The 25,392-nt window shown below is 30.7% G+C and overlaps 1 protein-coding gene across 3 annotated transcripts in view; it reads left to right on the forward strand.

Annotated features, from left to right (window-relative positions):
• Positions 1-25,392, forward strand: part of LOC100880726 (uncharacterized) — a 235,716-nt gene that overhangs the window by 144,096 nt on the left and 66,228 nt on the right. Inside the window, exon 2 of one of the 3 annotated variants that reach the window (XM_076535254.1) lies at positions 2,573-2,620. The exons of the other annotated variants lie outside the window; for them this stretch is intronic. The gene's annotated coding sequence lies outside the window, so the exon portion shown is untranslated. The remainder of the gene's footprint in view (positions 1-2,572; positions 2,621-25,392) is intronic. 3 annotated transcript variants of the gene reach the window in all.

Consider the following 25,392-nt stretch of genomic DNA (forward strand, 5'->3'; position numbering starts at 1 on the left):
ACAAATCGCTTTCTTTCGTATTTCTTTAATATGTACTAACTGCACTATAATAACAACAATTAAGCGAAGAAAATTAGATCCTATGGTGCAATTAATATGCACCTTGGCTTTATTCTAAGCGTCAAATGTGAATAGATGATCGCTATTCTTTGATGTGCGTCTATTTTCAAAGCAACTGGGTTCTACACGATTATTGCATTAACGTTGCTTAGGATACATGCTGAGTTCAACTCGTGGGTGGCCCCGTTACTGTAAATAATTGGTTAGCAACTAAACAAACCCAGGTTGTATTCCTGATTACAGGAATGTTTCGCAAGCCAGTAAATGCCTCATTGTTTCTTAACACCTAACCTTTAATACAACAACGAATTCTGCCATCCTCAATTTATATCCGATTCAAGTGTCTTGTCATATTGCATTGAATATGAAAAATAAGTCTTTCTAACATGTTAGCTTGAGGTTTTAAAAAATTAAACTTGACGGTGAAATATAACTAACAAAAGAATACACAAAACTTAGAAACTTTTGTTCTTGGACAGGACAGTTAAATGGATTTCCACTTCCAATTTGTGTTAAGCTTCAACAAATAATAGGACTTATAAAAAAGAAGACGTTGAAAGCAAATATTTATGACTATTTAACTTTTAGTCCTCGGCTTCGGTTTATTATTTATATTAATTTGGGTACTGCATGTAAAATTTTGGCAACTTTTCAAAACGAATGTAAGTCACATTTAGAATATAAATAGAAATAACTTGTTGTGAGACACGTGTTTCACACGTGTCGAAAAACGAGAGTTCTCGTTTCCAGATGACAATGTGTTTATTTAATTATTTTAATTATTTAGAAAAAAGTCAAGATGATATTATTTCATGGAATAAAAATATTTTATTTATAATAAATTCATTTAATCGATTACAGTGGGGTATTTCTGATTTGATCTCGGCACATGCAACTTTTCACTGGCAACTTGTAACCTGTTTTAAAGTCTTTCTCTGCTGCATAAACATTTTCTCTTTTGAATTTATACAAAAATATAAAAGTGTAAATGATTAAAAGTTTACTATAAAATGTTAAGTTCTGTTAATATTATGATAAGTTTCAGAATAAGCACAATTATATTGTTGTATAGTTATTGTTAAGATAAACGTATAGAACACAATACATATTTATTTAAATACGATAAATATTAACAATATAATATAGTTACTAAAGGCTGATTCTGTGTTGATAGCGTTTAAGGACCGATCAGTATCAACTAGTCACGTACTAATGGAAAACATACAATACTTAATTTCAATATTTGAACATGATGAATAAGACATAAGGATAATTTGAATTCTCTATAATTTAAAAAGTTTGGGTTGTTTAAGAAATTATGTATATATATGGCATTAATTAATTGGAACTTTAGCAAAAGTACTTCTTTGCTTGCTTCAATAATTACGAAGTGAGTTTAAAAACGTCAAATCTTGGCGTATTGTATAATATTTTAAGTATGATGAACCAAAATATGATCTAATAAAAAAAGCGCAACAGAAATTATAATTCCGAATAATAGCATATAAAATTTCTTATATTTAAAATCAATTGTATTTAAATTGCGGATTAAAAATAAATTAGAATATTACTTACGATTATATTTAATTTCTAATTACTTGTAATTTACTGAAAGTTGTTTGCAGACTAATGACTATAAACAATCTATAATATTATTTAATAGATTGCATAACTTGAATACAAGATGAAAAATAGTAATTATCATTGCTTATAAATTATTATCAATTGTAATTTCTACTTATAAGTAAACTTAAATATTACTTACAATTTGTACAACTTATATATAAAATGTAGTATTGGTTGTGTTAACGCGTGCAGTCTATAGATATAAAGCTAATAAATTTTGCTATTACATTTTGATTAGTATGAACATTAAAAATAAGCAGAAATGTTGTGAACAAAATTCCACTTGGTTGTTAATTACCGCAACTCGTTCGAGCACTAGAACATTTACCTCATTGTTCGGATAAGTTGCTTTCGTGACGCAGAAGAACGTCGTCTATTGAAATCGTGTCGCATAAAATTCTTTAACTGCCGTAAGCCACGGAGCTGATCGGTCGATTCTGCATGTCCCCCGGTAACGTTCCGACATTGCTACTTGTATATGCAAATCGCGACAGGCCGGTTGGCCCGACAAAAAGTCTCGTACGGTGAAACGAACCACGGCAGCGTGCAGGATGTAATAGAGCCACCTGTCTGTCTACGTTTGGCCCGGAAAATAGGCTTGAGTATCGCGGCGACAGCCACTCGCGTGGTTTATGAGAACAGTTTAAAAGGAATCGGGTCGGAATAACCGTCGGGCTTCTAACTGGCTGTCTAAGGAAACATTCCATCGTTATTAGCTCCCTTGATTAACCAATGTAGCCTTTTGCGTTGGTCGAACTTACTTTTTTTTGGCTACCGCTCGAACTTTGGGATAGAATTGTGTCACCGGATAATACCCATAAATTCGTCAATGAAATCTGTTTTTTTGGAAACCGTTTATTTAACTAGACTTTATTGTTTGTTGCAGGTATGGATGCATTCATATAATTACGTATACGATTTACTAGCGAGAGAGGTATGTTGTGTTATTTAATAGTTATATGTTACTTTACATGTAAATACATTTAAATTTATGGCTATCGTGTTTAATTTTAATTTGTGAATAAGTATTCATCCTTTTACATTATTCGTGTCTTTTACTGCACAACATGAATAATTAATAATTACCATTTGAGAAAATGCTGTGCGACAATTTTATTTGCATAGTAAAAGATTCAAATAGTAAAAACCTAATTGGCGAAAGTCATATAGATTTAAAGTAATTTAACATTTATCCGATAGAACTTCTTCTAACATCAATGGAAAATCTTTGAATTTCATAACGACAAACGTACGGTCGGCTTTATCATGCTGAGTGCTGCACCTCATTCACGTGACTCCATTCAGTTCGCGTGGACTAGAAATAACCTTTTAAGTATGAATTTAAATCTCGTTCTGCGAACGAAGACAAAAGACTACTAAGTACTGTAGTACTGAAATACTATTTTATATTGTGTGACTGGGGAGCTCCAAGAATGTTTTTACCAGGCTGTTCAATCTCTATAACTTCACGAAGACTTGAAGCGATGCATATCTTACGGATCAGTACATGCAACGACAACTATAGTTATCTCACGACTTCAAAGAATAATCTGTGTTATTGCATTCAGTATACATTTATATACTTATTACATGTATATATTTTTAAGACATAATTTGCTATATTCTTTAAAATTGGACACATAATAAGATGAAGAACACTTGTTTCCCTCCCCTAGTGCAAAACGTCTCTTCCTGCGCCTATGCGTGCATCATATCTGCGACTATATTACCCTCCCTCGAGCCAGTCCAAATGTAACACGAAACTCACCGCAGTTCCTTTGATACAAGCTGACAAATTTTCAGTTCCTAATATAGCAGTATAATTTTTTAATTTTTACTTTTTTTACTGCAAAGTTGTTTAACACATTCGTGAGGTTTTTCCGGTTAACATGAGACCAACCAGTATATAATTTGAATAATATTTATCATTTATTAAAAAATGGATTGAATTCTTACGTTGTAAAATATCCACCCCAAATCCAATTCCTGTATTGTTTCTGGAAACACTGTTGGAACATCTTCAGACGTTTAAAATTCTCGCCGTTTTTTATTTCACTTACAATTAGATTGGCGAGATACCGACGACTCATTTTTGCCGCCGCCATCAAAGGCGAGCCGCGGCGAGTAAAGGACAGCCGCCGGGTTTCAATTTTCGTGTCTACTATTCCCACAGTGATTATTTTCGATTTCAGCCTCCGTTGCACTGTGAGAAGAATTACTGTACTTCGATAAGTTGTAATAAAATGAAGCAATATATTTTAAAACAATTCTTTGTCCAAAATAAATAAAAAGAGCTGTAGACATATTTGAAGAAATACTAAAAGTACTTTCTACAAGACAAATAAAATTTGTTTCATCCGTCATTGACGTAATCATTGTGGTTTGCATTGACAATGAAACCAAAAACTTGACATTAAAAAGAATTTGTTTGCCTAAATATAAAATTATGGCTGCAAGTGATTATAAGGTATTAAACAGTAAGAAGTTATTGAATTATACATGAAAACATGATTCACATAATCCAACATTTGCGCAATAGGAATAAACTGGCCTTTTTACTATTCATCCATTTTTAGAAACGTACGTGTTGGCATATATTAACATACAATTCGAATAACCTTCCATTTCAGGAAGTTAAACAATTCTAACAAATTAGAACAATCATATAAAAACAAAAATATGGTTTTGGAGATAGCTCAGACTTGAGCCGAAACATAAAACGGTTAATTAAAAGATTTATTTCGGTTTATCTTTTATTTCAAAATGCAATTCACTTTTTCAATTTAACAATAAAGCCTTTAATTGTAATTAATTGAAGAAATTGCAAAATAATTGTTTGATAAATAATCAGGTGTTATTTTAATGATACTCAGGCAGTTAAATTGCTGGAAAATTAAGTATTTTTGGAGAATTAGTTTCAGCAAAATAAAAGCAACTTCAGATTGCTACTTTCATACGATATTTATTACTGTTATTACATGCAGTATCCTCGTTTTAATTATAATCGCTGGAATACGTTACAGGAGACTGTATATATTAAACAAACTTTTTATAAAAATTATTTCGAAGAAAGATATAATGTAGCGTAAATACTTCTTCTTACGGATAATGTACTGATAGAAATTTCAAGGTTAGATCTTACTAATGGAATGCATTTCTTTCGTAATCATATAATTCTTTTACAAAGTAATTCATGAATGTACTATATGATGCATATTTTGTTTTATGGATTGTTATAAAATAACGACAATATAATAAACGACGATATAAAATGTAAATAAATTACGAAAAATACTTGGACATGTAAAAGCATAGAGATAACCAATGTTTTAAATTTTGAAATTGAATTCATAAGACAATTATAAAATTCTTCATCAAAACAGAGAACGCATTAAAGGAAAATTCAAAGCAAATTCAAATAATTTCTAATTAAATACAACCGATTACCAGTAACTACATTATGGGAGCAGAATTTTTCCAACAATTGAAAGGTCTGGTCTGTATTAGCGACATAATCAAGTAGAATTTAGTTCGCGGTAGGTGAGAGACACATAATGGCTAGTTTCCCCAAGTGTTTCATTGTTTTACAATCGTCCATGAAACAGAATGAAGTCGCCCCAAAAATAAATTGCAATATAACATTCCATTAACTTTACTTTGAAGTAAACAGTATTTTATCTGCAACGGACATTATGTTCTTCTTAATCCTAAAATACTCTAAAAAATATTTTTTTAATATCTTCCGTTCTTTCTGAGATATTCCAGCGAATCCATTTCTGATTTTTGGATCGAATACGTGAAACGAGGGAAGTTTGAATGAAATGATGGCTAAGAAGATTTTTCAAAAAATTCTCATTTTCGTGAAAAAAGAACAAAGCTTTATTTTTTCCCCACAAAATAACGTTTTTATGACCTATTGCAGTTTCAATACAAAAAGTAATATAGTCTGAATACGTGTTTTGAAGTCGATTTGTAACTTGAATTTTTATAAAAGGCATTTCAATCTTTAACGTGGACGTTAGTTGTATTTTCTTTAATATTTTTACAATTTTTCTATTTCATCTGCTATCAGTTATAAAAAATGTGCACTTTACATTTAAGCAGCGTTCAAATTGGATGTCAACGCAAAAATGAAGTTCTATAGACAAGAAAATACATTTCATCTCCAATAAAATAATACATATTTAATCCAATTGAAAATCGTCAATTGAGTGACAAAGATCTTTGCGAAGCAACAATACTCCGATGAAATCTAATATATTATTTTGATAGTGATTGACGAAAATTTAACAGCAAAAACAAAACTACTGCACAAAACTAACTGTTGCATTGTACCTTTAAATAAATAAAAAAGTAGTTATACATGTATAATACTTTGTTTTTTAATACGACCGCAGACTTTGTTTTGTAATGTAAGAATTTCATAATTTATAAATAGGAGTGTACGTGGATCACCCTGTATACAACATTGGGGAACAAAAAGCTTCTTTTACTACTAAACGGACGATAGTTATCATTTCTAAGCAGCTACCGTGAAGAGGTTTACAATCTTATCCGTGTGTACGTAGATTATAAATTACACGGTACTTCGTTGCTGTCGCGTTCGTTTCTATAGCACGGCTACCGTACCGAAACGAGAATAACCGCGGCTCATTTCGAGCATGCTTATGGATATGTATAAACGATCGCTCATGCTCGTTACAAGTTTGATTGATAGCGATAATACGCTTTAACATATACTGCTGAATAATTCTTTTACTTTCGTTGAGACAATGAGACGGAGGATCTAAATTCATTTTGCAACATGCGGTACATGCTTTTTATGTTTCTTCTTTTTATAATGATATAGAATTATTTTTCATCCTTTAGTTTTTATGGAACTTGAAACGTTATAAGAAGTAATAGTACCTAAGTATTTATTCCTCTTTTATTGACCAATCTAGTATTACAGTGAAGTTTTTGTTAAAAATAAACCGACGTTCTGGCCTTTGATTGGAGCTATTATTAAAATTATTAATTTTAACGCTTTCTAATTGTGAATATTGTGATTTAATACTTCCTAATTGTTACAATTTATATTTATATAATAATTTTATTATAATACAGCTGTGTTTACTGTTTCCATTTAAAATCCAGAATATTTCCGACAAAACTCGTATGTTTATAGGTACTATAAAGGACCGGAAAAGATTATCTTTTTCAAGAATTGTATTATTATATACCGCTATTGATTTATCCAATTCATTTAATTTTAATGGTATTAAAAAATTTAAGATATCTCTGTACACAGATTGGAATATTTTTATCGAACATACTGAAAAATTGACAAAATGAAAATAAAATTGCGGAACTCTCCTATTAATGTAAAGTTTATGATTTATAATTTTTTAACGATATACTGTGAGTTATTCTTTCTTAACCTTTTACACTTTAAAGTCTAACAACACCCGTGACATATTCGCAGTTCAAGTGTGATGAACCTTTTTTAGAGTTATTAATACGCTTGATTTTTTAGTTTAAATCTAATAATTTGCTCAATTAGGAATCAACGAATACAAACCTCACATGATATTTTAAGTATTTTTATTCATAAATAATTAATTATGTTTGACGCATCTGCTGAATCATAGTACAAATGGTTACCTTACTTATAATACTACTTGCAATAAATGGTATAAATATTAGCAAAATTTGGAAAAAATGTTTTTAAAAATAAATTTTACATGCATTGCTTTCAAAATTTTGTTAACGGAAGATATTGCCTATTATGTCGTCACATTAAATATTTTGTTCTCTTATACTTACAGAATTATACACGAAAGTATGAAGGTTAGGTTTTTGGTTATTCCAGGAGATTATGTTTTATTCAAGTCATGAGTCACGTCTTGAGGATATTTTAACATATAATTTGAAATAAAAAATATGTTTCAATTACAATTTCTTTAAATTCTGTATTATGCTAGTTATACTCATGTTAAACCATAGAATGTATTAACTCATGTTAAAAAAAAATGAAAAATTTGATTGTTGATGTCAATAGAAGTAATAATTTATCCTAAGCTTAGTTAATGATGTTGGTATTAATAGAAATGTACTTTCGATCAATGCGTTTTTTTTTTCTCTGGTTTGTAATTGTGATAAGTTTCTTAATCGTTACTTTACCGGAGTTTGCATAGGTTGCGACACAACGAGCTATCAAGAAATACAACATGGATAAAGATTGACAAATTTAAAGAAGATAGAGTTCAACAATTTATTCGCTAAACTATAAATCCTTTATTTGTGGACGGAGAATTATAAAATCCGTGTTGCAACGTGAAACGTAATCGGTGCTCAAGTTAGAAAGTGCTCCTTCAGATGCATTCGAATGAACCTTAACGTAATTGCAAAGTAAGTCGCACCATTAACATCGAAATTGTTGAAAAACGTGTTGTGAATTTAGAGAGTATTATGCATGTAATAGTATTAAAAATTGGAATACTTTTCATAAAGTATCTCAAAATATAAATTGTTACTTCAGTAAAAAATTATACACACTTTACATCTTATCCACATTACGATGGTAACAATCGAACAATAGATTTAAATATTTATGTTTTTCGTTAGAAAAACATTGAAGTCTTTTACTGTCCTTTTAATTAGGTGTTATAATACTTTTCAATGGAAACACGCATCCATACCAAAGAAACAAAAACTGAAGAATCTATTTGCAGATATTTCGTGATAAAATAAATTACAAAGTCCTTTATCACTTTACAAGTTATGGCTTCGCGAAAGATAAATGATTACAAGTTGGGAACCTGAGTTTTAATAGCTGAACGATCAGTTGACGTGCGATTGTAAATAGTGCAATTAAACTGAACAAATAAACGCTTATTCTACTGATTTTGATAATATTCAACATTCTTTACACTTGAATTTATACTGGAATTTTATCAAGTAAAAGGGAAAACAATCATTTATTTGTACATACACGATATATCATGCCACATGATCAAATGTTTGTGCAGGCATCGTCGACGTTTCATTACTCAATTAAAGTTTCAAACTTTGGAACTTAAAATTACAAAAGCCGAAATTCAATGAAATGTGTGGCAGTCAAAGTCGGACTACCGGTAGTTGAATCGTCTTATTATCATACAACTATTATTGAAAACTTACATATAATATCTCAGTAATGAAACAGAATAATATCCGCCATACTCATAAATTATTCCAACACGCGATTGCCTATGCAAAGAGAAAACTGTTTCAAATGTAGAACGGAAAAGCGTGAAGAAACATGTATCAGATCGTGCCAAATACAACTGCTAGTTACCAGTGACATACAAATTAGTTAGAATACATCTTGACTCTATTCTATATACTTTGTTTTTATTAAAAATTATTTTGTTCATCGAAGCAGAATCCTTTCACATCATATAAGGTGCTTGAACGTAAGTTGTGTAAAACTTCCTAATAAAATGTCTTCCTTAACGAAGTTTTCGCAAAATGATTCTTAATTAAATGCCAGAAATACTTTCGCACCGTTCGGTCCCAACGGTTCCTTTCGCTTTTCCGGTTTTTCCTGTGAAGGTTCGCTGTGATCATAAAAGGAAAACCGACGACCAATGAAGATTTACGACGCTTACAATAATTTTTATTACAAAACACTTTTTCCGAGTAATTGTTAATTAAAAGAATAACTCAGTAATGCAGGAAACACTTCTGTTTGACACTCTGAGTACTGTGTGCGAAAAATACGGTGGATGAGGTAGAAACTTTCAAGTCAACTCTGTAATCATCCGTTTAGTGATTTATGAACGTTATCTACAAATAGAAGGAACCCTTCCTTGTTCACAAGACTTTCATATCGAATTTTTTCGTGTATTTTGCATAGTATTGTCAGAAAGTGTATCTGCATTCATGGATTTATGACAATATAGGAGTTCAAAATGCATTCTACAATACTTGAAATTGTCAAAGAGGTGTCTATTTATTTTGAGGTTAAATTGCCGCAATTCTATGACTTCATTACGCGATGAAATATGGTAACAAACCTGTTTCGATGGGTTTAAAGGATCATTGTGCAATGAAATTTCAAAGTTGTCTTTCACTAGAAACCTGATAATTCACAAAGGATCGTTTATTTAAATGCCAGGGATTCTCGGGATTTCAATGGCTGCTACACTTTTTCCGCCTTTTTCCCTAATTGTGCATAAGTACTTTCGACAGACACAACATCGTATAATTGCCACTAAGTAACAGCAATTTCAAGTCGTAGCCGAATGCCAGGCTAACGAGCTTAACATGTGCCAATCGTGGGTGCGCTCGTGCGACACTCATTCGACGCACGTTTCAGTGGTTTCACGGTTTTGCAAAATCTCTTGTAACATCCACGAAATCTGCAGTTTATTCTCAGTAAATGTTCACCCCCCCCCCCCCCCCCTCCAGCGATCGTGTGAAATCTCCATTTAAATAATGTTATGCGCAATTTTCCAGTTATCCGTGAGATTTATACCGTGATTTTTATCCGTGATATTCTTCATGAGATTACCGTTTCATTTTTTAATAGATTGTACTTAGTATTTTTTTTAAATTATCCGAACTGTCGCAGATACTGTCTTAATGTAAACTATTCTAATTTTTCATTCCATTCATGATATATTCGACTTTAGTGAAAATTTAAAGGTTAAGCTATATAGTTTACTCTACTTAGTAGTGCAGACCTTGACGTTTAAAGTAAACATTGTTGATTGTTGACAAATAATGCTACTTAACAACTTTTAAAAAGTGTAGAAAGTTAATAGATTAAAGCATTTGATGAGCTTTTGTTTTATAAACTTCTTCATGTTTAAACTTCTTTACGAAGATTTGTTTATGTTTAACATGTTGATTTTAAATTGCAAGATATAGATCTGTAATTCGATGTAGTGAATGCCGAAGTGTTTTGATTGATTATCTTGTGTTTTGGGAAATATATACATAATAACTGCTGATATAATTTTAAACAATAGCTAATTTGTAGGCATTCAATATCAACAATACACAAAATATGTTGCAGCTTAAATCAGGAACACGTCATGTATCTTGAAATGGAGATTAATCAATATTATATTTACCATATTACATGTTAACATCAAGGAAATGAGATCTAATTCGCCAATCAGTAATTAAAAATGTTTTAGATTGCATTTATACAAGAGTTTGATTGACCTGTTTATTTAAGGATTATAATAATAATTCTTTTAATAAGTGCTATGAAGTATAAATATTATTTTTCCTTTATCTTTGGAATAAACTGTTTTTAGAATGTCTTATGTGAAAAGACTTATGACAGTTTTAGGAAAACACTTCATTACGAACATTTCATAAAGTCTAAAGAAAGTTGAAGATAAAGATTGAAGCTATCTATTTAACAAAAATGTTCTTTGTTTAACACTTTTAATTATTGTTTTTAATTATTGATTAGAATTCAATTATTGATTAGAAAACTTATTACAATAATACAAAAATCTCTTCAAGGTGCACTTTAAAAACTATCATTTTACGAAATGCTTTAATAAGAAAAAGCACATCAGAAATTATAGTTCATCGAATTTTTCATCATAATTCATTGCAATATTATGAATGTTCTTTCATAGGATGATAATTAAATCAAATAATTCTGTTATCAAACATGTTAGAATATGATAATAATCAATTTTTACTCATTTTCGCAGAAGATGTTAATTATTAAATGTTGACTCCATTTAATAAAGCTGTTTTCGAGTGCAATAAAAGTTGTCTTTAATTTAATGTTCCCTTTATTTACCACTACCATCTTTCGCGATTATAATAAAATTGATGTTTTCTTATTACTTCACTGTTAATTATATCTTTCTCGTTAATTTGAATAAATTATAATATAGGGCTATATTTCTTTTATAAAATTGATGGTTTCAAAAATACATACATATAGTATATGGAACTTATCTTATTAAAATTGTATAATTGTATTTGTAAGAAAATTGTTTCCCAAAGGAATGATCTTTGACATACCAAGTGAAATACCTAAAACTTCAAGGTTTTAAGGTTCTGCTGAATAGACTGCTTTATTTGCCATTTGTGCTGAGACGGAGTAAAGTTAGTCACTAATGGGGACGCGGCCGCTAATGGGTACATTTACCTTATACATTCTATAAAAGATTCTCCATTACACAAGCCATTAAGTATAATATTCGCTGTACCTAGAATGTTCGAGATGTATACAATATTCTTAGAAGATGTGATCAATACTTCCTGGAATTACAATTAATAAAAATACTTTGAATCGTAGAATTTCTGAAATATAAATAAATCGTGGAAACGGTAGTAGGAAATACGTTCAAGAGCCGGTTGCGAGAAGCTCGACGGGAAGAAAAAGGAGAAAAAGGAACTTGTAAAGAGAGGTAGGAAGGAATGACGGATGCCGAGGTTTCTACGGATGCCGAGTAAATCTAGTTCCTCATATCTCGCACCTTTTAAGTGATCCGACCTGAGTGAAGTAACATCGCCGTTGGTGTCTTTTTCGTCGACCTCCTTGCACGGCTTATGTCAGGATCAGATGCACGTTCGCCAGCCTGATCAGCCAGTTCGATCGGCTGACCAAAATGGCAGGTGAGACATTCTCCTGCTGGTCAACTCACGTAAATAAGGACGCGTTATTTGTAACGTTTACTTTGTCAGGAATCGCTCGCCTTTTCGATCATTCCGCCGGGACAACAGTGATATGGAGAAATCGTCGAAATACTTAGACTGGCCAACATGAATATTCGGATACCACAGGGTTTCCTTGCCAACAACAGCAAAAAGAATTCCACACGAATTTGTAAGCAAATGAGTTTTTAAGCAAACGAATTCCGATAATTTATAATGCAGTAGGCAATTTGTTAATAATATTTCTGTTTGTATTGAACGATCAAACTAATTCAAATTTATTAGCAACATGAATTAGTTTTACATAAATATAATTATAAGTTATTGTAACTCAATGCTTATATTGCGCAAAAATATAATTGTGCAATACTATAAGATTCAACGTTTTCGAACTCGTATCATGATGTCTGTATGAAGCGCGAAAGTACTCATATTTAAGCTGTAATTAATTTCTTGAACAGTAAAGTCTTTACATTTATTAAACAATAGAGAATTAAAATTAATCTTATTTAAATATTGCAATTCAGTATTATGTTTTGACGCCAGTATGTAAAGTATGACACTGATCAGTCGTTAAACGCCATCAGCGTTTTCGCGTCAAACGCAATTTCACGAGAGCGAGCTATTAAACAAATCAGCTTTAGCGAATTTATTACATTGCTGAGATTTACTTTATTATAGTAAGTGTATTGTCTACTTTATCCATTTCTGTTAATAGTAACTATAGAAAAGTATAGTTTTGCTTATTCTTAAACTTGTCATGCTATGAACATAACCTACAATTTTTTAATAGAATTTGTGTGAAAAAGAAAAATGATTATAAGTCACATAAATTCTTCAGACTATAGGTGAAAGTTTGGAGAAAAAAAAGAAATAACATTGCAAAAGATGTTTGTGCAGCAATTAAAAGGCACTTTATTACAAGTTGCTAGTGTACAATTTAATGTCCTCGTTCTTTATGAACTGCAGTTTTGTAGTAACTATTCGCGACTCATATGAACATTTAACAACGTATATCACAATATTTGTCAATATTTAAAATCGTTGATAATAAAGTAATCCATCTCAAACAACATTTATATCTTAAATGACTCTCACATTTAAGCTTCATTTAATTTTATTTAATATTTAGTTTGATGTGCATTAATTATACAACGAGGATGAAAAAATGAAATGATGTAAATAATTTGTCTTACATAACAATTCCGAAAAATACACTTTTGAATTCTTGCAAACGACGCGATGAAAAAATGACATTAAACAAGTGTAGACTATTTCGGGTTAAAGAATGGAAAAATCAATGAAAGGCCGACAACTATTTTAAAATACTGGATACGGAGGAGGTTTAATGTTTTCAATTCCAATTTTCAATGCGGACTCTGACGCATCCTCTCTTACATGCTATTTTATCAACTCCCCGGTACTCCGAGAAGGGAGGAAATACGGGGTGAGGAAAGTGTGACGTTCTACAAAATTGGAAAATCCCACTTTCCCCTGCAGCGGTCATCCGGCCCAAAACCGTTGACCGGTGACCCATCCGTCCCTCGATTTACAAATTACCGTAGCAGTAATAAACCCAAGGATCGCCTCGACTTTTCAAATTACATGTACCGAAAAAAAGAAATACAACTACGCCAACCCTGGGCTCAATGTGTCTACCAAATGTTAAACCGGACAAGTAACGGTTCCTTGGACTTTATTACTGCTATGTCAAAGCTTCAATATCACATCTAACATTATGTCTACACAAGTGTGTTACTAATAAGTATTTATTTTAAAAGTGATGTTTATATTACAAAATTGTAATACTTTGAGTAGGCACAAGCAAAAATTGTAATTATGAAAGATATGAAATAATTTTGTGAATTATAAAATTTGCTATTAGTTTATGTTTGATGGACTATAAGATTTTTACAATATAATTCATTTATATCGCTTATTTATAACAAAATGTAGTGAAGGATTAATAATCTGACTAAAAAATTCGGTTAGTACGAAATATCTAAAACAATTACTATTTCAGTTCAAAGGAGCAATTTCATTCCAAAACATTTTTTCAATACACGTGTATAGTAAGATAGAAATGTATTATACGAACATATAAAAATTTCATATTTTTGCAATTATCGGCAAAACACCATTACGGAATACGGTTTCCAGCAGTCAGCAGACGAGATTGAACCTTATCAATTATAAAAAATAACACAAAACGTTAATAGTGAAGAGTAACAGATTGAATGTTGCAAGAATGTAGAAAAGTTTTGATAGCTTTTGATCGATGGAAGCGTTTGCAATCGGTTGAAATCCAATTAGGGTCGCACATAGAATAGCAGAATCAATTTTACGATCGTTGTTGCGCTGAAGCGTAATAATGAGGAATCACGATCGAACCGTACTATAATTTAGATTAATTTCCTATTAGGCTTGCCTCTATTGTGTTACTTTACCCTGCACATCCGTTGGGCACATTGCAAAACCGATTAGCGAAATAAAAGAATGAACATAATCCGTTGTTAAGAGTCGAGTTAACGTGAAATTAATCGATTACTTAGATATCGCAATAGTTTAAAAGGTGTTACCATCATTGAAACCATATGTAACATCCCTGGAAGAATTTTTTTTTGCTTTCTTCACTATCATGGCAGTATTGTGTTCATTTCATTACCCACCGACAAGAATAGTTTAGTTATCGACAGTATTTGACAATTACCGACAGTACATTATGTATCAGTTATCATATGTATTAAATTCGACGGTCGGTAATCGGTATATATACATATTTTTAATTTGCAATAATTATTTTATGTTTTTGATTTAAAATGGATAATATGTTTCACAAAATTAATTGAATGTTAAGTTAGAACAATTAAAACAAGATTTATGTATTATTTTATTTTATTCTAATAAATGTATAATTCTGTATGGAAAATTCCGTAATGCTATGTGCCTACGTGCCGCGATGCTCGCCCCGAATTTTCTGGTATTCTCGCGAAATCTTAGAGAAGGATAGAAATATATTTTACAATTACGACATTATTAGTTATTAAAAACTATTAGCTAACTAAATCAATTATTACATATCGAACTTACTAGTATTATATTATCCGGAATTAAAGTCAAATGTTAGTTTATTGCAGGATATACTGTAAATTATAATATTACTCTATGGAATGTTCGAGAAGCATCGTATGCTTATACATTTAGATCCGATCCGGATAAAAGTCGTGCGCAATATGCAGAAGACAGAAAATGTAATTTTTATTAAAACACTATTAAATTATTATTTTTGTATCAACAACATAAACTACCGAGTAGAATGCATTATTGATAATGTAATTAAATCGTTCGTTTCCATAATTAATGTCTAATTACGAATTTATATGAAAATTATATGCATATTTCGACGTTATGGGAGTTTTCCAAGAAATCGACAGGCCTGTGAGTATAAAAGGCCGAGCGAAACCCGCCTAAATCGCAGAACAGTTTTCGAAGTCGAGCACGCTAGAAGTCTCCTGGATAAGTATAACCGGAACAGTTTTCGCTGTCAAGAGCCGAAACAATTCTTAATACTTGATTGGTAAAGCGGGTATACGCCATTTGGATACCTGATCGTTGGGTCGTTCTAGTAACCAGCGAACAGCAGGCTTCCCATTCAAGCGGTCTTGTATCTGAAACTCCGTCAGGAGAGTGCTATACTTAGCGCCAAGAAAGGCCAAGACATCAAACCGAGAGCTCTCAGCTACTCACATTTGATTTTTCATCGAATTGCTAACACGCTGTCAGATTCTCGGAGCTCGCTCTGGGTAGTTTCGTAGCCAGCGAATAGCAGGCTCCCCATTTGAGCGGCTTGGTCTCTGAAGCCCGTGTCTTTTGGGTGGCAGTTCAGCAATTACGATTTTATAATTAGAGTCAATTTTGATTTGCTACCCTGTTAGACCTATGCTGTTCACCTGATTCTGGTATCGTTGGGTCGTTCTAGTAGCCAGTAAACAACAGGCTCCCCAATTAAGCGATCTGGTCTTGGCTGTCAGTGTTCGTTTTGACAAAAAGGGTCATGGACAATTAGTTGTCGAGTTAAATAATTAAAAGAGTAACTGTTCCGAGTAAAATTCATTAGATTCATACAAATTTTGGAATTTTGAATTAATAAAAGAATATTGTTCTGTCATTAGCGTAATTTCCTTAGTCGATTACACCGCGTTAGATAATAGATAAAATCGTTGATCTGTCTAACTTTGCGAAAGCGTATTTAGGTACACTTAGAGAATCACACTTAGGTCGGTTTCCTCGCTGCTGTAGACTACAACGCGCTAATATTATTAAATTCGTAAAAGAACATTTATATAAATTACATCCGTATTACTCAAGTTAAATTTTGTCATTGCAATAGCTTCAAAACGAGAATCAAATAATATAGAATATCGAATTTAGTTAATTTTATAAAAGCGAAGTTAGCTTTATCCGAAATCAGACTTAGGTACGATTTAATATAAAGTATTTACTAGCGAGTTGCATTTTGTTAGATTCACAATTATCTATTACGTACTGTTTAATTTGCCGAGTTCTATTATTTCTATTATTAATATTATATCAAAATCTATTTAGTTCCTTTTAATCAAGCCAATATACTTTTCATATTTTGTTGTTATTTGTTGAATTCATCATCTTCATTATTTTATTGAATAAACCTTATTGTTGAGAGATATTGACCTGTGGATTTCACTCCCTAACCGCACACCACACGAATCCCACATTCTTTAGATTTAGTTATTTGTAAAAACGAGTCGTTCAGTTGGTAAAAGCCGCTCTTTACCTCACTAGCGCTGTTAACATCTGAACCTAGGTTCCAGAGTCGTTACACTTAGTTTCGGCACGAAAGAAAATAGAACAGGAAATAATACAAAGAAAAACCTGGATACTTTGCACAAGCAAACAAGAATTTTTAGATTCGCTACGTTATGTTTAATATTAGTCATAGCTCAGCACGCGAAGATTGCTGAACACTTACGTTTACATTGTTGTCTTGGAAAGGAAAATAGTTCCTATTGCTTTCCTTGATCTTTACTTTTTTCGAGGCCGAGTGAAAATAGGTGCTTCAAAATCTGTCGAAACCACTGTACAAATTAGCGCAATTACGTTTTTGTCAGAGGCAACTAAATTTTATAGTTGTGCTAAGACTGTTGTTTTGTCCTACATACGACCAAGTGATTTCTGAATATTTAAAAATATAAAACATAAGGAATTTGAGCATTTGAAAACTTCCGAATTTAGAAATTAGGAAAGTAAAAAATTATCAGATGAAAAAGTTTAAAAATTTGGAAGTTAGAAATTTAGAATAGAAATTAGAAATTTGGTGTCTTACAAACTTCAGAATTTAAATGGTAGAAAATTGGGAACAGATATTATATAAAATTAAATTAAATTAATAAAATTAAATGAAAGCATTATCGTTTGAGAATTAGAAATTTGAAAATTTAAGAATTTGAACGCTTGTAAACTTGGTGTTTTAAAAATTTAAGAATTTAGAAAGTTGTGAAATTTAGAAATTTAAAAATTTGATGATCTGAAAATTAGAAATTTTTTAATTTGGAAATTTGGGAATTTGGATACTTGGAAACTTGATAGCTTGAACTATTAAAAACCAAATTGTATAAATTTCCAAATACAAAATGTGCAGAAATATGTGACTTCAACAATTTCAAATATTATCTATTTTACGTCCTACGTTTCTTGCACTGCGTGAAAAAGGTCAGTTCGTATTTTTTAAACAAGTATCTAATTAATATTGGTTCAGCTACTAGATTGTAAGGACTAATTACTTTATCAGTTCAATATCAAACACTTTTTACCGTGTTTGAAAATTATTAAATAATTTAATTAATCTTTTAATATTAGCACTTAGTTATTAGTGAGTAAGTACTTTATATAATCGTAAGATATGTACTTTAATATTTTTGTTAGATTTGATAATTGTATAAAACTTGTTACTATACTTCCTATGCAAACCATAGGTATGAAACGACTGTTTTCAAGTTTTTTAGACACGTAAATGCACCATAATTTCTTCAATAGTTTCTGGTAACTCATTACACGTTCAAGAATACTTTTAAGCACTACGTTACGTTCCTTGTGAGAAAAGTAAAACGTAACACAGGAATTGAAGTTTACCATTACATTTTCATAGACTCGTTTCCCGCTCCGCTTTCTCTCATTACAATAGAACCTTTAAACTCTTTATGTCTTCCTAATTTCAAAAACAAATTGGTACTTGCTATAGCTATTGATCATTTATATTCTGTACGTAAATTTCAACTTCAATTCTTGAAAGACGGTTTAAATAAATGTTTCATGGTGCACGCAACTCGTGAAAAAATAATAAATTTATACAAACACTGACAAGTATAAACAAAATTCTTCCGGTAACAATAAGAAATATTAATTTCCCCCCAGCACTGGGGGGAAATCCCCTCGAGACGCCCGAGTTTCGCTCGCCGGGAAATGTAACGTGGCACGGGTATTAGTGTATCCGTGAGACAATACCAATGCAAATATAAAACTTTTTTATTTTTGACTTTTTCGTTATCAAACTTTTACCAATTAATTCTTGACATTTTTCCGATTAAAATGAGACCAAACACGATATAATTTGGACTATTTTTACTGGTTTAATCGACAATAAAAGTTTCTCACGTCGAAGAGGATAGCGAGTCAAAAAGAAAGAGACGCTACGATCGTGGCAGTCGGCAAAGATCAAAAGTCTGTTCGATTGTTTGCAATACTGAAGCATTGGTAATTTTTTAATTTTTCATCCATTTTTTTATATAACTTTTTCCATCATATTCGTGACGTTTTCCTGATTAAAATGCGACCAAACACGACGTAATTTGAGTTATATTTGCTTGCAATATCTTATTAGAGTAAAATCATCGATGTACGCGTAACACTTGAAATTACAAGTAAATATGTCCCGAAGTATGTCGTGTTTGGTCTCATTTTAATCGGAAAAATGTCAAGAATTACTTGGTAAAAGTTTGGTAACGAAAAAGTCAAAAATAAAAAAGTTTTATTCTTGCATTAGGAGTGTCCTTCTAGTAGGTCACTGTTTACGTTCGGTCTCCTTCGCTCGAAATGTAGCACCTTTACGATATACGCAAACGGCGACCGTGATTGTTTTTCTCTTCTGTCCTTTTCTACGTTCGGCAAGACATCAATCAATGTAGGACCTGTACGATATACGCAAAACCTCAGACCCGAAAGATTTGCTTATATGTATAGAGTATCCACTGTATTCCTTTTTTTGAAGATGTTTATATTTAGAGAGTAAAAGTAGCTCTAAAAATTTGAAGTGCAAAGAGTACTAGTGAAATATTGTAGAAGGATGTTAAAGATACTGCAAAAAAGAAACGCTTCGAAGGAAATGTGCCGCGATAAATGTAATATTTAAAAATTGATTGAATTACATTACAATATCCAATTATGGCAAACGATCTCGCATAATTTTATAGTTAAAATACTTGGCGTTGGTCATTGATTATTGAAATCGTTATTAACGTAATTAATATATTATTAGCGTAGTCAACCTATTTAATAAGGCTCAAATATGTGAATAAAATCTACAGTACATTATAGTTGAAGTATAATATGTTTACAGTATAGGAGTACTTTCTCCATTAAAGTGCAAACCATATTTTATATTGATTAGGTAATATAATCAAATTAGGTTTAATTAAACTTGCTTAAATAAAGCTTGTTTTCCAATTTATAATCCTAAATAAATTTACTGTATGTATGATTAATCCTTAGCCAGGAAACGCACACAAAATCAGATAAAACAGATACCCGGCGGCAACTTTAATTTACTTAGCTGATTTTTTAATTGTGAATAAAATAATACTTTAATAAAACATTCCTTAACTTGTAACCTTAGATTTAGATATTTTTAGTTATTTGCCATATGTAGAGGACAAATCAATTAAACTTTAGTCAACCCCGATTTGGATAAGCCATTTATGTAATGTCAATAAACGGTCAGAGTTAATTGGAACATACATTCGTATGCCAAGTAAAAATTCTAATTATTTCCTGAGCACTTGAAGCAAGTTTTGTTTATTTCCCAACGACCATCGCAAATTATAACTTTTTGCAATTATCGCAAACTTCTTGCTACGTTCTGCTGTTTCTGAGAGATATATTAATTAAATGTAACTTTACTTCGTGATATTTTCCATTGAGTAACTTTAGTTAGACTTTAAGTTTAATCGCACGATATCCGCTTCTGTTTCAGTCACGTTCAACTGTATTTATAAGTAAGGGAATGATCCACGATTAGTACGTTTTCTGAACATATATACCATATGCTTAGTTTATTTGAGGACACTTAAGTATTTCGAAAGATATGAATGATACGAAGAAAGTATATGATATTATAATTAGAAAGATGCACTATACTTTTGTCTATTTAACTTTGTAATGACCTCAAAACATCCCATAAAGGTCATACTAAAATCTTTAAATGAATTAGCACACATTTTCTTTCAATAAATTAATTTCTTGAAAGATTGCGCTTTAAAAAGTATTTAAGTACAATATTAAGAAAGTTAATGGTATTATTATTTCTTTAGTTAAACTGTATATTGTTTTCCTCTTTCGAACATTTTATATAAAGAATTCAATAAATCTAAATCAATAACTGCAAAAATACATATTTCAAATTTATGTCATTTTTAATTCACAATATTTCACAAATTATTACTGTTCAAATATTATATCTTAGTAGTATTTTAAACACAATGTTTTAAGGAATTAATCTATAATTTAGTCAACTGAAAATTTGAATGCCTTCCACAGACCGCTTCAAGGTTACTGCAAGGTCAAATAGACAAAAATAGGGAATATAAGTTTTAACATTATTCAATTTTAGTCTGAACTATTTTCTCGTATGATTAATATTTGTTGAAATATTTTAATATATCCAAGTAAATTAGATATACTGTATATGCAGAAACTGCTGAATAAATTCTCCTGCTAATAAACAAGGTGGCTTTTCATCTAAAAATTAATTTTTACTTTCCAATGTAATTTTCTTCCGCTTTAATACAATTATTTTAGTGATGTTTCAAAACTAGCATTTCGTTCTTCTAATGGCATCGCAACTGCTATTGTCTCTTCGTTTTATGCAAATACTTATCACTTATACATTTTGTTATATGTGGGTATAGATAACAATTTGAAGGAATCAAATTTGGAGAGAAGAGTGAATGTTCTGCTAATTTATATGCTAAATTTTCGATCTTTTTCATTATAAAGACATATTTGTGTGTAGATATTACATCAAGTAATACATAAACTTTTCGCTTTAAACTGCGCTAAAAGCTAGAAGTGCTGTTTATTATAAAAAATCTGAGAATCGAACTACGTTTTGTTATCAACAAGAACTTATTAGGCATCTTTTGAATATTAAAATATATTTAGTCAAGATATCAATTTTTAATCATTTGTTATAACATAACAATATTTTTGACTTATTTTTCATGTCACTAACGCCATTTAAATGCTATAGATATCTGAAAATTTGATATACAAAATCTCATGAGATTCATATATAAAAATTATTTTAATACATTTACTTTACTATTAAAAACTTTTTAAAATTTTTTAAGTGCAAAATTATAATTAGATTGGTTCGGTAAAAAGAAATCATGTAAGGAATTTTGGATTTCTCAATACTGTCTTTAGAAAACTAGGTGTGTGAGTTTGTTGGATTTACCTTAACCGGATACAAGCTAAACTGAATACTTAAATAGTTCACTTATTGCGCAAATATGACGCAAACAAAACATCGTTAAACTATCTGAAAGTATATTTGTAGCGCAGTGAACGTAATTTGTCATTTGCAATTAAAAAATATTAATTACACAATTTATTTACAATATTTCGGATATATATTACGCATCAATTTCGTAATTCATTACTAAATTTCGAGTGTTCATAGACTCTGAAAAATTAAAAAATTATTTATAATGTAACTATCACTTATAAATTTCAATTTTGTCATAATCATTATTATATGTTGCTAAGGTAGATGTACTATGTATGTTGCATTAACTAGTAGAAGTAATAAAAATACTTACTAATTCTGTCAATATATTTTCCGATATTTGATTATAAAAATATCTTTACATTCATCATATATATATATATATATATATATATATATATATATATATTTATTAAAAAGATAATTTGATATAGAGTTAAATTAACGGTGGAACATATCAAACAATAATAGGTTGTGGTTTTCAGACCACAATTAATTTTAGCCTCAATTATTTACAGCTACTATCGCTTAACAAAAAACAGGTACGAATTTTCCATTCAGTTCAATATTATTGAAAACCCGATCCTTATAGCACAGTTTTACGAGGAGTAAATTCGATAAGTATTCCAACACTTTTGAACGATAGTGTATCTCGCATTCCGATCGTAGCTGAAATAATTGTTGCACGTATCGTATCAATAATATTCAAAGTCATCGGCGCACAATTAACAGGTTTGCGACCCTCGGCGATCAGCACATAGCAATTTATCCAACGGAATAACCGATGAATATTCATACACGTGCATTCGTCCATTCTACTCGATCGTAGATCATCACGAATGGAAGCCAAGGGACGAAAGGAGGCCGGTATGATGAATCCATGCCACTGACACGTACACTCGGTTCCTCAATTATCTGTTACGGACGACTGGATGAACTCGAAGAGAACCACAAACACACGATCTGACCAACCACTTTCTCCATGGCTGTAAGCATTCGAAGCGGAATTTTTTCATTCGTTCCTCCAGGCCGAAGAATTATTCATCCGCTTGCTTATTCAGAACCGAACGGAAGATCGCTGAAGGAAAACCACTCGCACAGACGAGCTATTCGATAGCAGTCGATGATGTCAGTGCCAAGATCGATCGAATCGCAAGCGAGTGTGGTCAGGAACTGCTACACACAGCCTATTCAAAAAGTTCAGTAACTAATTCTATTAGATATCGAATTTAATCTTTTAGTTTTCGTCATACATGTCTTGCCTTTGTACTCATATTTGGCACAGTTTGTACAAATACTGGAAAAGTCATGAACAACTCTCTGTCATGAACAATTTCTTCTTTCGAAGAAATTCGAAATTTTCTTTTTCGAAATAGTTAAAACAATTGTCACGGTACTTTCAATCGCTGTTACATTATTTAAGCTATTGAAAGTTATTTCTAATTTCGAAAATAAGGCCAGCTGAATCTACATTTAGTAGGATGTCTGATCAAAATAACTGACTGCCGAATTAAACATATTATCTAATTTTTAATTAAGCAATTACCAAATATGGCAAACGATCTCAAGGAATTTTATAATTGAAACGTTTATTACTGATCATTAATAACTGAACTCATTGCTAATGTAACGTAAATATCTAAATAAAATCTATAGTATATTATAGTTAAATATAATTTCCTTACAATGCAAAAATATTCTATCCGTTAGAATACAAAAAATATTTTGAACTGATTAGACAATATAATCAAATTATGTTCAGTAAGTGTAAGGAATAGAATAATTCAATGTATAAATAAATTTGTTTTCCAATATTGCTTCATCTTAAATAACTGATTTGTGAGTTGAATATATAATCTATTAAGATTAAATTATAAAGCTATCTGCATAATAGAAATAGTTTGTGGGAAAATAGTTAATACGTTTAGAAAAGTTTCTTATATTTAAAAAGATGAGTAATATTCCCAGCTAAAAATTTCGGTATAACTGTTAATTGAGTACGTTGCGCATTTCTATCTCTTCGTTCTTAAGGAATGGGCGAATGGTTCCTTGTACGTTTCAGACTTTCGAGGTCTCACATTCGTTGTATCGACTCGTGAAAGTAATTCGAATATTTTATCGGCGTTGTAAATAAGAAATGTGGTGTTCTATGAACGGTATCGGTCGCTCAACTGACCGCAGCACCGATCACCTTGACCATGAAAGATGCACGAACAACTCTTCAGGCCGTGGATCCTCAGGAATTTGTTACGTCGTAACCAATGTCAGCTCCGTTGACCGTACATTCGTTTCTCGTAAAGGTCACTGATCTGCGATTTCTTGAATCACATATAAAACGGCAGAGTCGACTATCGTTTTGTATCAAGATAATTGTTTAAAGATTCTTTAGTTGATAATTTAGAGGCGTTACGTTTTTTCTTATTCGATGATTTGAATGTTTGTGTTAACTTTGAGAAATAAATTCAATTCTGATGATTTCTACCATATTGTATGTTATGTTGTATGAGATAGTATGGTATAATAAAATATATGTTTACATATACTAGATATTTTAATGTGTATTTTTGAATATCACACATACGACTATACACATTGTTTTTGCAGATGGCATAAGTTCATTTATTCGTACATTGAGATATTTAAGGAATTACATTTGAATCAATTTAGAAATGTTAGCAAACATTAATTAATTCGAGTAATGTTTTTAAAACTATACACGTGCTAAATTTAAAACATAAAACTTTAGATATTGCTTTAATCCGGGTTTATATTAAATTGCAGAATAAAACAAATTATAATTATTGCTATAGATTATTGAAACGTTATCGGTATTTTATTGATATTAATTATACTGAGATAATACCGTTAAAATATCATTAAAGTTAACAGAAGAGACTGGGGTAGAATGTGATGTGTAATTTTACCAATCAAATTTATTTGTTTTTATTTAAACTTTGAATTTAACCTAATAATGATTTTATGATTTAAATGCATTTATCCTTCTTTACGGTGATAAAAAGTAGCGTAGTATAATGCACACTTTTATCATTCAAATTTAATTTGTTTTTTCTTTTTTTTTAATTAAATTAGACTTTTATATTATATTTAAACGCGTGTAATCATAATTTTAACCACGATTATATTTCAGTATATTCTAGTTCAAGTTCAAAAGGACTAGTTAGATTTAAATGATAATTATATTATTTATATAACATCATTTATATTATTAATTT

Source organism: Megachile rotundata, chromosome 9, assembly GCF_050947335.1.
Source record: "Megachile rotundata isolate GNS110a chromosome 9, iyMegRotu1, whole genome shotgun sequence".
Classification (NCBI taxonomy): domain Eukaryota; kingdom Metazoa; phylum Arthropoda; class Insecta; order Hymenoptera; family Megachilidae; genus Megachile; species Megachile rotundata.